The 13,153-nt window shown below is 40.9% G+C and overlaps 1 long non-coding RNA gene across 1 annotated transcript; it reads left to right on the top strand.

The window, feature by feature from the left end:
• The first annotated feature begins 205 nt into the window (after positions 1 to 205).
• Positions 206 to 8,981, top strand: LOC108447406. The gene is made up of 3 exons (XR_001862954.1): positions 206 to 426; positions 7,825 to 7,880; positions 8,613 to 8,981. It is a non-coding gene; the product is annotated as an uncharacterized LOC108447406 (long non-coding RNA).
• The last annotated feature ends 4,172 nt before the right edge of the window (positions 8,982 to 13,153 follow it).

The raw sequence follows: 13,153 nt of genomic DNA on the forward strand, positions 1-13,153 counted from the left end.
CTTGTAATTTCTGAAAAAGTTTGAATCAAGGTCTACAGGAAACTTTTTCCCCCTTCCTTGCAGCTGAGCTTCTTAGAATTGCATACACATTTTTCTATTTTTACTTTCCGACCCGGGCCCATTTCCAAATGCGAAGCTGAGGAATTCCTGCACTCCTACATATGTGAGTCCCAGGCTGAACTGAAAGGGCTGGCCAGTTTACCCCCCTTTTCCTCCCAGACAGCCTACTTTCATCACAGTGCACAATTGAAATTGGAGACCACTTGGGTTTCCTTACTTTGAAAGAGCTCAGAAGGAACCTTTACAACTCCTAATGAAATGCTGCAGAGAAGAGCTGAAATTAAGTCAGCAGAGTTCACGATTTGTCTTGGAGCAGAGCCTAATTCAGTTTATAATGCAAGGTCTATGCTGGAGTCCCAGCATCAGGTAGGTTTGGACTGTCCTCCCTGTGCTCTCTGAGCTGTCCAGTGCTTTTGTGTATTTTCGCCACTGTATAATCCAGTGCAGTGGTAAGATCCCTTCCTTCTCTGTTATTTGAGGAAGAAAGATGTTGTCAATGCCTTTTGCCTTGAAAGGGATGACAAGCTTGATCTACATGCTGGGCTGGCGTGGGGGAGGAATGAGAGCAGAGCTCCCTTCCCCCAGCTGCTGTTTGTCTGACGCAGAGCTTGTACTTCTGTTGTTATCAGCTGCTTTGGTAAGATCACAGTGTGCTGGGACTGCTCAGAAGGTTAAAATATGTTGACTGAATTTTCTCCAGCTACCAACGCAAAAGGCTAGCTAATAGCATCACTGGCTGTCAAAAGCAGCCAGCCCCTGTATTTCTCATGGTAATGAAACACACTGGAGTTTTTCATGGTTTATATACATCATGATACCTGTGCTGTGTATGTCATGCCAAGGATAGAAACAATAGGCATTCCAGCCAATAGACCCACCAGGGCTTGCAAACAAACACACAAAATTGCCTCTTTCTGTGAATTACTTGTTTTGTATTGATTTGTGATGATGTATAGAGGGAGATGAGGACTTTTAATTTTGGACCTTTTTCTGCTAGTCTTTCTCCTGTGAATCTCAGCTTCTGTAACAGATACCCTGCTGTTTGTTTCAGTGACCTCCTGACTGTCTTCAAATCCCATTTCAAGAGCAATCTTTTCTCCCTGGCCTCTGACTCCTATGAGTCTGTCTAATAAAACAATCAAATGGTAGTCCCTAATCCTGCCCGTTTCCCATGCTAAGTTCTCCTCTCTAAACCCCTCTTTCCTTGTGTCTCAGCATCCGGTATCTGTGGGTATCTAAAAATAGGCCTTACACAGCCATCAATCCCTGTCCCTGAAAAGTTCGGCTGGGGGGCATTCATACACGGTGTAGGAGACCTCAGTAGAGATCCTTTTGCCAAAGGTGATTTGAAATGATATCTCAAATGGATATCATTGCCAGGAAAGTGCTTTGACGTGCATGCTAGTCTGGGATGTGTTTTTATCCATAGTCCTGTTGATATTGTTGCACAATTTTTGGGAGACATTTGGTGAGATGGGGCTACATCCAGAAATACCAGTGTTTAGGTAAGAAGCTCTTAGATAGAATTTAAAGAACCAAGACTTTAAGCCATCTTAATTAATATTTAAAGCCCCTCCTATAAATCCATATTCATATTCAAGGCAAATATAGACTGAAGAAGCATCTTGTCTTGCATTTTCTCTACCCTGGGGTACCTTACAGAACAGTCACTGAGTAAGATGTTTCCTTGGGAGATGAAACACATGCCTTCAAATCCCCTTGTGCTGAGGAGGGATTTTAACCTGAGTTTTGTTCAGCCTCCGTAAAATCCCTACTAGTGAATGTACTGTGATAAAAAAGTCACTTCTGCTGCTTCCTTCAGTACCAGTGTGGATTTAGCTCTTTATTTCCTTTGTGTTTATTGCATGTGCCTGTAAATGAAGTGCTTCAGAAATGTCAGAACAGTTCACTTAGATTTTCCACTTTCTTTTTCTTTGGTTGAAAGCATTGGGGAAAACATAACCTTTGCTATCAAGTAATTTTGACTTTCCTGGAACAACTTATTAAGAATACGTGCCCAGTTTTACCAAGAAACTGTAGTCATAAACTAGGAAAAAAAACCCCAAACATAACAACATTATCTACAACAGCAAACTCATGCCTGTAATCTATGATAAAATTTAACCTCATCTCAGCAGAATGATCTTGTTGCTCTGAGGAAGGCTACCCTGGCTTTATCACACAAAGGTTCTCAATAGTTCAGTTAGAAATATTGGTTAAAATCCTGCTGGTGCTGGGCTCTGCCTTCATTTGTCTGAGATAGATACAAGGCTTTTGGCCTTTGGTTTTTTTTTTGTTTTTTTTTTTTTTTTGCTATGAAAGGTCTTTGATGAGGAAAAATGTTCAGTGGTCCTTATTGTGATAAGCATAGATCAAAGTGTTCTTGACCCAAGTTACCCTTTCCCATCAGTTGAGGGGGAGAGCTTCCTTGGGGCTACGATTGTACAGCAGCTAGGAGCTCCTCTTTTTAACTGGTGCTCTATGTGTACATTACAGCATTAAACTGCTTTGGGCCAAAAACCCTTGGTGTAAATACGAAACTTTATCTTCATACTTAGGAGTTGTGTGATAAGTACGTTCATCTGGCACCATATAGCTCCATTAGATGATCCTGCAGCTCCTACAGAGGTGCAGAGGTTTTGCCGTGCGATCAAAGCCTGGGAAAAAGGGAGAGCATGCACTGCCCGTAGTACTGTCAGGCAGCATCACTCACAGACATTCACAGTGAGGAAGAATGAAGTCACAAGCTCTTGTGTGAGATTCCAAGGAAGAGAAAGAGAAATCGTATCTGCTCTTTTTTAGAGATTCAATTAGATGCTCTTTTTGGGAGAGTAAGATTTCTAGGCCTCTTATAAATAGAAGACCGCATCTCAGCTTGATTACTTCAAAACAGCTTCCTGCAACCTCCCACTAGGAAGATGAGCAATTAGTATAATCACAGCAATAAGTCAAAGATGTTTAAAGCTGAAACTTGCGTAACAACTTTTCTGCTCCTGGTTTTCTGCTGGGCTATAGGCAAAGAACAGTACAATGCACATTCCCATTGCTGAAGATGCACAGTCTGCACCGTCCAACAGGTCTTCTTTGCTGGATGCAGTCAATTTGATGCCATTAAATGGTCCAACGGAGATGTGGGGTACGTGGTTAGGCAGAGGCCTTTTATTATGAAGCACAGTCATGCAGGTGGAAGTGTTGTGAACAAAATGGAAAGCAAAGGTCCTCACTGTGAGTCAATCTGCTAGCAATAAAGGTGCCGCCGGAGAAGATTCCAGCTCATTTTCTGTCAGAAATATTCCAATAACCCAAGGTCAGGAAGTAGTAACATGTTTTTTAAAATCATGGAAAAAAGGAAAGAACTAGCCCCCTCTTTTGGCTAATTGGGAAACAGTAGTAGGAATTGGTATTGGCTAAATTGCAGGTCCTGAAAGTACTCCTCCTCCTCTCACATAGGAATCTGTTGTGCTCTCATTTATCATTCATCCATGTAGCCACTGGGCCTTCAATGTAAGTAGGTGTTATTTTTAAATGTAGATCTCACAGTTAAAGCAAGATTTTGCATCTTGGGATGTAAGCTCCATGTCTACAAACATTCTCTACATCTACTATTTCTGCAGCTGATACCATTTACTAGCAGAGGAACTTCAAGATGTGTGCAAGATCCTCCTAGCACAGAATTTACAGGAGTAAATTATCTATGGGAATAATTTCCTGGAGACTCTTGTGGGAAAGGATATTCTGTCACTGCATGGGAAGGCACAGCTTTATGGAACATTTTTGTAAAGGGTTTGAGGAAAAATATTTGTTCTTGAAAACCAGAGAATCTCTAACATTAAGTCCACAGCTTCCTGCTACTGGAAAATAGCAGGGATTGGTGACAAAATTTAGGCTTGACAGAAGCTATTAATACATCCCTGTGATATCTAGAAGTACCTGCAATTTTTTATAAGTAATAAAAACAGTAGGTAGGGCTAGTTTTCTGCCTCTTTACTGGAACTGTTTTGAAAAAGCTAGTTATACCTTCCAGAAAATTTTTCTTGGAAATTAGTCTTCTAATATAATCCTCCCAAAATTTTTAAAAAATAAAATTCTAATATAAAAGTGTTTTAAAAACCTCCTCTTCATAAAGAGAAAAATATGATCGCATTAATCACAACTTTCAATTATCTTTAAATGGGTATGAATGTACATGTAAGTAATATGATAATCCCAGAAGCCAGAACCTGTAAAATATTAATAGAAACTGAGTTATATAGAAATATAGACATATATAATAAAGCTTTTACTTTCAATTTCTCATAATATTGTCATTTAAAAAACCATTTATACAAATATGCAAAGATCTTTGTGCACTTAGCTACTGCTTTAGCACTTAGATAAAGTAGCTGTTTCCAAGAAAAGGGAAAATTTTTGCTTATTTGAGCTTTGGATTTTCTCACCACAGTTATTAGTGGTAGTTTCATTCTCATGTCCTCATCTAGTTGTGTTGAATCAAGAAATTATCACCTCCAGCCCTTTCCTCTCCCAAAAGAGACTACCCATTGATCTGCCAGCTGAATTCACCTGCCTCAGTCAAAAAGAACAAGGTTACTGAAGAATCAGTGTTTGTATTGTCTAAAATAACAAATGTAGTTTTGTTTGAAGTGGAAAAAAGCATGAACACCAGCAACAGACTAGAGGTGGCTAATGTGGGCAGTGGGGTGCTGCCAGTAGTGCTGGTAATCCAGCCCAGCCTTTCTGACTTTGTCCCTGTGGCTGGAAGTCACCTGGCACTGGATTTCGGTGTGAGCCCTGCGCTTAAACTACTGACTCTATGTTTCTCTAAGTGAGCGAGCAGAGCCAAACAGATGGGGTGTCAAGGTAGAAAACTTGGTCTAGGAAAGAGAAATAGGGTTAATAAAGAAAGCCAGGCTGTAGAAGGTGTCAATGTGGCCTTTATTTTAAGAGTTTGAGTGCTAAAAATTAAAAGTAAAATCATCCATCCAAAATTTAGGTGATCACTTCATTTAGAGACTTTTTTGCAGTATTTTTCTATGTCGCAGTATGGATATTTACAGGACCTAATCCTTCATGCAAAAACTTTGGAATTAAAAGCTACCTGAATCACTGAGCTTCACGAACCCCCATCACTGAACTGTAGTCACCTCCAAACACAAAGTGGGAAGTAAGGAAGAAATAGTATGCATATCTGAACTTGATAAGGAATACCTGAAAAGCAGAATGCCAGGAGTCTGGAATTAGCCCCAAGCTACCCGAGAAATGCAGGGTCTGTTTTATGATTGCAAAAAATCAGGACATTGTGAGAAGGATGATGCTTTTACATCCCCTAACATTGCTTGGCCATGTGTGTTTTGGGCAGCTTCCCAGGAATTGTCTTGAAAATGATGCCACAGCTGCTATTCCTACATGTTCTTAACCTCATATCCAGGGAACTGATACACCAAGTAAAGCAAATAAATGATATTAGACTTATTGTTCTCTTCTAATTACTAACTGTCCTGGGTTGCAGTGTATTCTATTACCATCCCCCATCAGCCGTTGAAATCAGGTGGGGCAGTGTTTCCTTGCCTCCTCCCCCCAGACTATCTTTCTGTTAATTGCCCATCATTGTCCTGCCGCCTGACTCAGAGATAACTCCCTCCGGACTATCTTCTGTTAATGAGCCTAATCAACACTTTGCCTCATGACTCGTTACCCCATTGTGAGATGCTCCACCCAGAGGGAGGAACCAAGCATCCCATCGTGGATATAATCTGAGGCTGAACACCAGAGACACCGGCTTCCCACTGGATTTCCAGAGGACAGGAGCTACACAGCCACCACTGGACTTCCTGAGGAAGAGCAGACTGTTTTACTACAGGATCACTGCTTCAGAGGACTGCAGCCACCATTTCTACCAGACTGCTACCACCACCCTGCCTAACAGGGTGTCAGGTTGTACCTTGACTCTGTCAGTTTGACAGTGTTTTCTTTTACCTTTTTTTTTCCCCTTTTCTTTAATTTCCATTAAATTGTTATTCTGACTTAGTGCCTCTCACTGGTTTGTTTTCAAACTAGCACACTAACACACTCTTGCCTTCACCTCCATTTCCCTTTCCCTGCTCCCCAGAGCTTTTCCAAGCTATTCAGCCCTGCAAATATATTTCTTTTTACAGGACATCATAACTCTCATTATCACCTGGCTGTTTTTCTTGGTTCTCGTTGTTTCTGCAGTTTCAGTGCTCAGGTTTCCCAGTTGTGCTTTAAAGGAATAAGACTAAGACTCAGAGAAACTTTGAGTTTTGTTGTTTTGGAAAAGGGCAGATCCTTCAAGGCTTTGATCCTCAGCAGGTGACACAGTTTGCAGTAGTCAATGTGGGAACTTTAACTGCACCCATTTGCCAGGGAGCCCAGAAAACACTGGACCCACTCACCTGCTGTGGGGTTACCGCATCGGCTCTCGTGCCTTCCACCAGGTGATACACAGCTATCAGGGTATCAGGGCATAGCCATTGGCAACAGCTGGGGGTAGGTCATCTGAGAAAAGCCAAAGGTGTGTCCTTTCTTAAGTGTTACACTGGCTGCTCCATGTGTCAAGGATTCAGAACGCTTTTATAGATCTGTCTAACCTGTACTTTGTCCATAATACCGCCTGTGCTCTGTGTGTAGGTTTGGCAGGACCTTAACTGGGGAGGGGGAGGACTCTAATGAAGCGTTGCCAGGTTTTTCAACCTGCAGACGTCGCTGCAAACTCCCTCACTTACCACTCTCAGCACATATGATTGTGTGCCAAAAGGTCTAGAACATTTTTAATGATACATGGTTTCTTTCATATTTTGTTTCAGCCCTTGAAAACATTTACGTGAAAGGTCCCCAGGACTTTTTAAGCTGTCAGCTCTGTGTTGGATTAACAGGATCCCCCCCCCCCATGGAGGACGTTATGTCTGTGATGTTCTTACTTTGCTTTTTTGCAGGCACTGGGCTGGGGGTGAGATCAACAGCACCTTTCTAGTGCTGCGGGAATTTCTGAGGTACCTGGAGTAAATACAGAGTCACAGGAGCAGTAAAAGATTTCCTTGGCACTTTGTATCATGGTGAGACCAACCAGATTCAGAAATACCATCCTGCATCATCACTTTCCAGGGCAGAATCATCTATTTGACAAAACTAATTAAATGACCAACATATTTCTAAGTTAGAGAGATATTTCTTTTTGTTTTACAAAAAAATTTGACACTGTGATAGTGTGTGCATTCCAAATGTTTCTTCTTTTTTTACCCTCACTTGACAACTTGGTAGTATTATTTAAGACACATTGCTGTCTTGCAGGAAACAGACTAACCTGAAAGTGTCCAGGTGCTGGGTCTTGCTGAGAATTTTTTCATTAAAAACATGTGAAATGACCCATATCTGATATTTTCCAAGTCAGTGAAGACATTACAAGAAATTGCCTTGAGCTTTATACTGGCCAGAAGAATGCCAGTTCATTGGGGCACTTAGTCATGCCCAGACATACTTCATGGCACAGTAGGTGAAGGTAAATATCTGCTTAAAAAGGTGGCTTTGAAAAGGGATAAATAAACTTTGTGCTTGAAGGGGAGGCCAAACTGAGGATAGGTCTGTACAAGGGGATGTCTGGCTTAATGGCTGGACTGCAATGAAATGGTTATTGACCATATGAGTTGGCAGGACCCTGGCAGCTGTTTCCTGACTACAGAACAATTCCTTCCAGAAGTCCATTGAGAGGCACAATAGGGAGTGTTTCTGATGTCTTGATATTTTTACCAGGTCCTGAGACTATGAATCAAAGTAAGAGAGTGGAGTTGATCAGTTTTTCTCCCTTGGTAAGTTGCAATTTCTCCAATACATTTGTCTCCATTCTGCACATGCTGAGCATAGTGCAACTTGCTGCTTTTTCTGCTGACACTCATCCAACATTAGCTGGAGAGTGTCTAATCAGAGGTTTTTCTTCAGATCTGCAGTTTGGTGGCCCCTTATAGATGTTGAGGACATTTGTTTCTCCTGCCTTCACGACTTGACAAAAAGAATCCCAGAATAGCAGCTCTTTCACAGAGAAAGCCCAGTGGCTTCTGCTGTCCAGCGGTGTTGCTTGTAGACTGTATGCTGCAGTAAGGACATAGGACATCAGTTTTGCACAACTCAATGTTCAGAAGGGAGAGTCAGTGCACCGTGCGTGGTGCTTGAAAGGCCTTTTGAAAATGGGCAAAAGAATTACAGTGGCCTCAGCTGTTCTGGGGCATTTTCATTTAAACTACTGCTGGTGGGGATGTAGAAGGGCAGTGTTGTTTTCCACAGACCCATAATTTCTCCAGTTTGTTAAAAGGTTCTATCAGGAGCCTTGCAGATCATTGAGTTAGGTTTTGTCAGGGAAACATCTTTATTCCAGGCTGCATAATCAGTGTGTTGAATTCAGTGTAAAGAGCCAGGGGAATAAAATCTTATACTTGCATTTTAACTGAATGCATAATAATTTAGATGTGCATTAATTATTCTGTGAGGAGATGTTGTTTTACCCATGTTATTCTACTCTTTCTTGAATTTCCCTCTTGTTGCAGTTTGTCTCAGAGCATGCTCCAAAAGAATCAGAAACAGCCCCAGCAGATGCCAACCATTCTCAAGCACAGAGTTACTGCCTCTGCCCAGAAAAGCACACACTCTCATGTGAATGGGAGTGGGTGGGAAGGGCTAGTGAAGCTTCCCTTCCCCACAGTTAAATTTTCCTTCCTCTTGTTTGCCTCTTGCTCCTGTGTGCTAAACAGGAGTCAAAGCTGTGCCTGTTCCATATCCCACTCCATTGTCTGCCTTGCAGTTTTGCACAAGAAGCCCACCCTTGCCAAGTATCCCAGCCCTGCACTGTGCAGTATGAGGGAAGGACTCAGCTGAATCCACAGCTGTATAATCTAAGTGCTTGGCTTTGCCAGCTCTTACTCGGGTGGGTATTTTTTTCACTTGAGGAATCTTCCTAAGTTTAGTAACACAGGATAATAGGAAGAGTGGACGGAGAAAGACATGTGCAGGGTGAAAAAGGAGAAATGTTTTTATTGCATAAGAATGACTTGAGGTTTTCAGTTTTCAAAAGCCTGAGCACTGCATTCCTGTAAAACACGGAGGCCTTGAGTGGAAGGGAGGGGTGGGTTTCTGAGCCAGATCTAACACAGGGTGGTGGTGCCCATAGGTCAGAGTCAAATGGCAAGTGACAGACAAAAGGCATCTGCATTCCTCATTTTATACAGTGAAGAGGAATGCATTTCTGGAGCACAGGTACTTGCTTGCATTCATTATAACAAGAAGTTATAACATTATAACAGTAAGGCGGGATGTAAATTTGATGCTCTAAGTCAGGCCATGAAAAGACACGACTGATAAAGGACAGATTATTTTTGCATTCAAGGTCAAGTGGCATTTAAATAACCATTCTGCAGACTGAGTGGAAAATTACAGAAGAGGAATTTTTGTTGGCCACTTCATCCTTTTCAACTCTATAGCAGAACTGGAAAGAGGTGGAAAAAAAAATCAGTCCCTGCTCCCTGCTTGTGAATGTTAGCTTATCCTGTCAGCATTTCATGCTTTTATTACAGGTCTGCCATTTTCTCTGTAACTATTTTAAAACCTGAGTTTTGTGGGACATGGAGGTTTGTCCACTCTGAAAATGCAAATTTTGTTCTTCCATGATGCAGGAGTGATGATGGGAAGCTTAACCCTCAGCCCCTTCTCTGGGCACTGAAGTATTTCTCAACACTGACTGGAGAGACTTTCATACAGAAAGATGTGTGTTCAGATTCCCTGCTCTCCCAGTCCTTCGCCCTTCAACTGAGACTGCCAACAAATGATTGCTGAACACTTGCCAGACAGCAGTAACTTTCAGTCCTGAGTTTATAATAATGCAAAATCAGTATTCTGCTGTCAACCCCTGGTTTATAATAATGCAAAATCAGTGTTCTGTTGCTGGGAATGCCTTATTCATTATGGGCCATGTCCAAATCACTTGAATGTGAAGCTGTGGTGATGCACATCAGCTAATCTGCCAGAAATTGCCTCATAAAGGTGCAATTTGCCATACTGGCAACACGTAATTTATGAAGTCTCCTTTTTCAGACCAAAATGCAGGTTGGCTTATTCCAAGGAGGCTAAGAAGGATAAACTCTCAACCAGCAATAAAATTCAAGGGAAAATAGGTACCTAATTCTATAAAGCACTGCTGAAAAATCCCATCTGTTAATGCTTAAAACAATATATCTTCATAAATATTAAATTGATTCAAACAGCTAGCATGCGCACGCATGCTCTCTCTCTTTCTTTCATATTTTTCTTTTTTCCATCTCATAGTTCATTTACTGACTTTCTGGAAAGATGTGGAATTGATATCCAGAGTTGGGACTGGCCTCATCCAGCCATGCAGTAGTGTTTCTGTTCCCACTCCCACCAGAGCCCTCTTCGCATACATACAATTAACCTCGGTTAAGTATTGGATATGCAATAGTGTGTAGGCAGCAGAAGAGATCCTCTAGTTGTTTAGCACTCTGGCATCAGATGAGAATAAATACAGGGCATGACCTGGCCCTTCAGGGCACTGGCCTAGATCTAGTAACATACAGACTGAAGTTTTTCTGTGTGGCTGACACTGATTTGATGAGGAAACTGCCTGAATGCTTAACATAATAGTATAACAATTGACAGGATTTCCCCAACCTTATTTAACACAGATTTGTGTTTATGCACATGCATGCATTCACATACACACTGTTCTTTCAAGCTTGTAAAGGCTTTTGTGGAAAAAAACGTTATCAAACTTTGATATAAAGATGTGTAACATGGAAACATGCTGTGGGCTGGATTACATTTATCTCTGTAGTAAATCAATTGACTTGAGTGACCCTCTGTAAAGGAAAGTTTAGCCACTTATGAATTACAGATATACCTGTTACTTTATATCTACTCATAACCATTTGCTTAAAATGATTTAACATATGATTTTCCTTCATAGTTTGTAGAAATGGCTTCGTACAGAAGTTTCTAGTTACGAAAAGTATCCAAAAGCAGTAATATTTTTATGTCTATAGTTTTCCCAGACGTGTGTAATGTGATTGTTTCCCTGTAAGTTTCACTCTTACTGGATAATGGGAAAATAGTTTTGGTGTTTCTTCATAACCATATGGAGAACATTTAACAATATACAATTCAGAGAGCCCATCTCTGTGGAAACAGAACCACATACTTCAGTTCATGACCCAGTACATGGCCAACAGGTCCAATACTGCGTGAAGTGCTCTACCCTTAGGGCTGTGTCCTTCTTGCTTTGGGAGGGGGAAAAAGTGTGCTGGCTTGAGTACAAATACGATTTTAATGCCCTAGGAAAAGATGGATTAAACAGCATGTTCCAAGATTCTTTGTCTTCCCTCATCCTTTGCTAGCTCTGTCTCAGTGTTGTTAAACTGGTTTAAGTGCAAGGGATGAATTGAGCTTACTGTAGTCCCTTTTAACACTACAAGATGTGTACTGGGCAAAACCACAAAAATACACATAAGAATATCAACAACAAAAGTATTTGTACAGCGCTAAGCTTTATGTCAGGCTATATTGGTTTTCAAACATTCTCACTTCCAGCAGGCTAGACTCCCTGCTGATTGTGGTGTAATGAAGTTTACATAAAGGAGGAAGTTAAATTTATTTCCATACCAAAAGACAGTGGCTTGAGAAAAATGTAAAGTCACTAAAATAATAATGAAACAGAATGGGTGGAAGAAGAGCCCCCTGCAGCAGCCCATGTTAATTACCCTTGCAGCTGGGAGATCAATTTGCATATATATTCTTTGAAGCCTGTCAGGTATGAATTGAACCACTGAACTGTTACATTTGATAATCTAGCTCTCCAAAGCATTTCTGCTAAAGATGTTATGTTTCATAGGACTAGTTATTTTTTCTGTCTCAAAGTAAAGAGCTGTACTTAATTTGTTCCTGTACAAACAGATCTATGTTTGTGGCTTCCTGGAGCACCAGGTTAGCAACATAATCTCATCAAAAGCATTGGTACTGCTGATTAAACACAAAAGAGATATAGTCAAATAGCCCTGACAACCAGTGAAAGCAAGGAAATTAAAACTTAAAGCTAGTGGTGACAGGCATGACTCAGGGGATAGTTAATGAGTTATGGAGCTTTTCAGCTCCAGGACACATATTCCATTATGTTCTGTACTAGTGGTGACAAAATTGTTGCCATCTGACGGCTGCTTCATGGCTGGAATAAACCTACTGTGTGGTCCCAGGAATTTTGCAAGTCCATTTGTTTTGCACTAAATGTTAGTGTAGCATCCTGATGCCCGTGCTGCAAAATTGTTTGCAGCGAATGATAACAGTTTACCACCTGTTGGCAGCAGTTTCAGAGGAGTATCAGAGATTTATAGAACTGTTGAAAAACCTGTTTCTCTGTCTGAGTAATCTAGAGTTGCTTGACTGAAACCAGTAGAAATGAGGGTTTCTGTGGAACAAAACCCATGGAAAGGGAGAAACTGTGCATGAAAATGAATTTTATGCAGGAACAGGATATGAACTAAAGCTTGCTTTTTCTCGTTTAACAAAACAGTGAGAATTTTTTACAACAAATTTCATACAGCTCATATGAACTCATGTTTTTAAACTTTTTTTAATAAACAATAATAACAACAAACCCCACAAACCCCCCCCAAAAGTCCGCAAGTAATACCTTATCTGAGTTCTTCAGAAAAACGTATTACCTGTAACACATTCTTTTGAACACAGGTGAACCCTGACTCTTCAGATATTTCCTTGCATTAGATCTAGGGCAATACTTTTCTGATAATAATTGCACGTAATATTGATGTAGGGCAAATACTCCATTAACAGTGACCAAGAGCCGTAGCAACTCTTAAGATTAAAAACCCAGTGCATAACAGAGTGTTGCTAGATCTGGTGTGGGGGACCGATGCTTTCCATGATTTCACTCTGGACCTACCAATAATTCTGCTTTTCTGAGGTTGCTCCTTTATGTGGTTGCCTTTTTTTTTTTGCTATTTTTGAGGGAAAGTTTTACACAGAAGTTCTTCACTGCCTGTCTTCACTGATATAACGGATCATCCCA

This window comes from Corvus brachyrhynchos, unplaced genomic scaffold, assembly GCF_000691975.1.
Source record: "Corvus brachyrhynchos isolate BGI_N302 unplaced genomic scaffold, ASM69197v1 scaffold6, whole genome shotgun sequence".
Taxonomy (NCBI): domain Eukaryota; kingdom Metazoa; phylum Chordata; class Aves; order Passeriformes; family Corvidae; genus Corvus; species Corvus brachyrhynchos.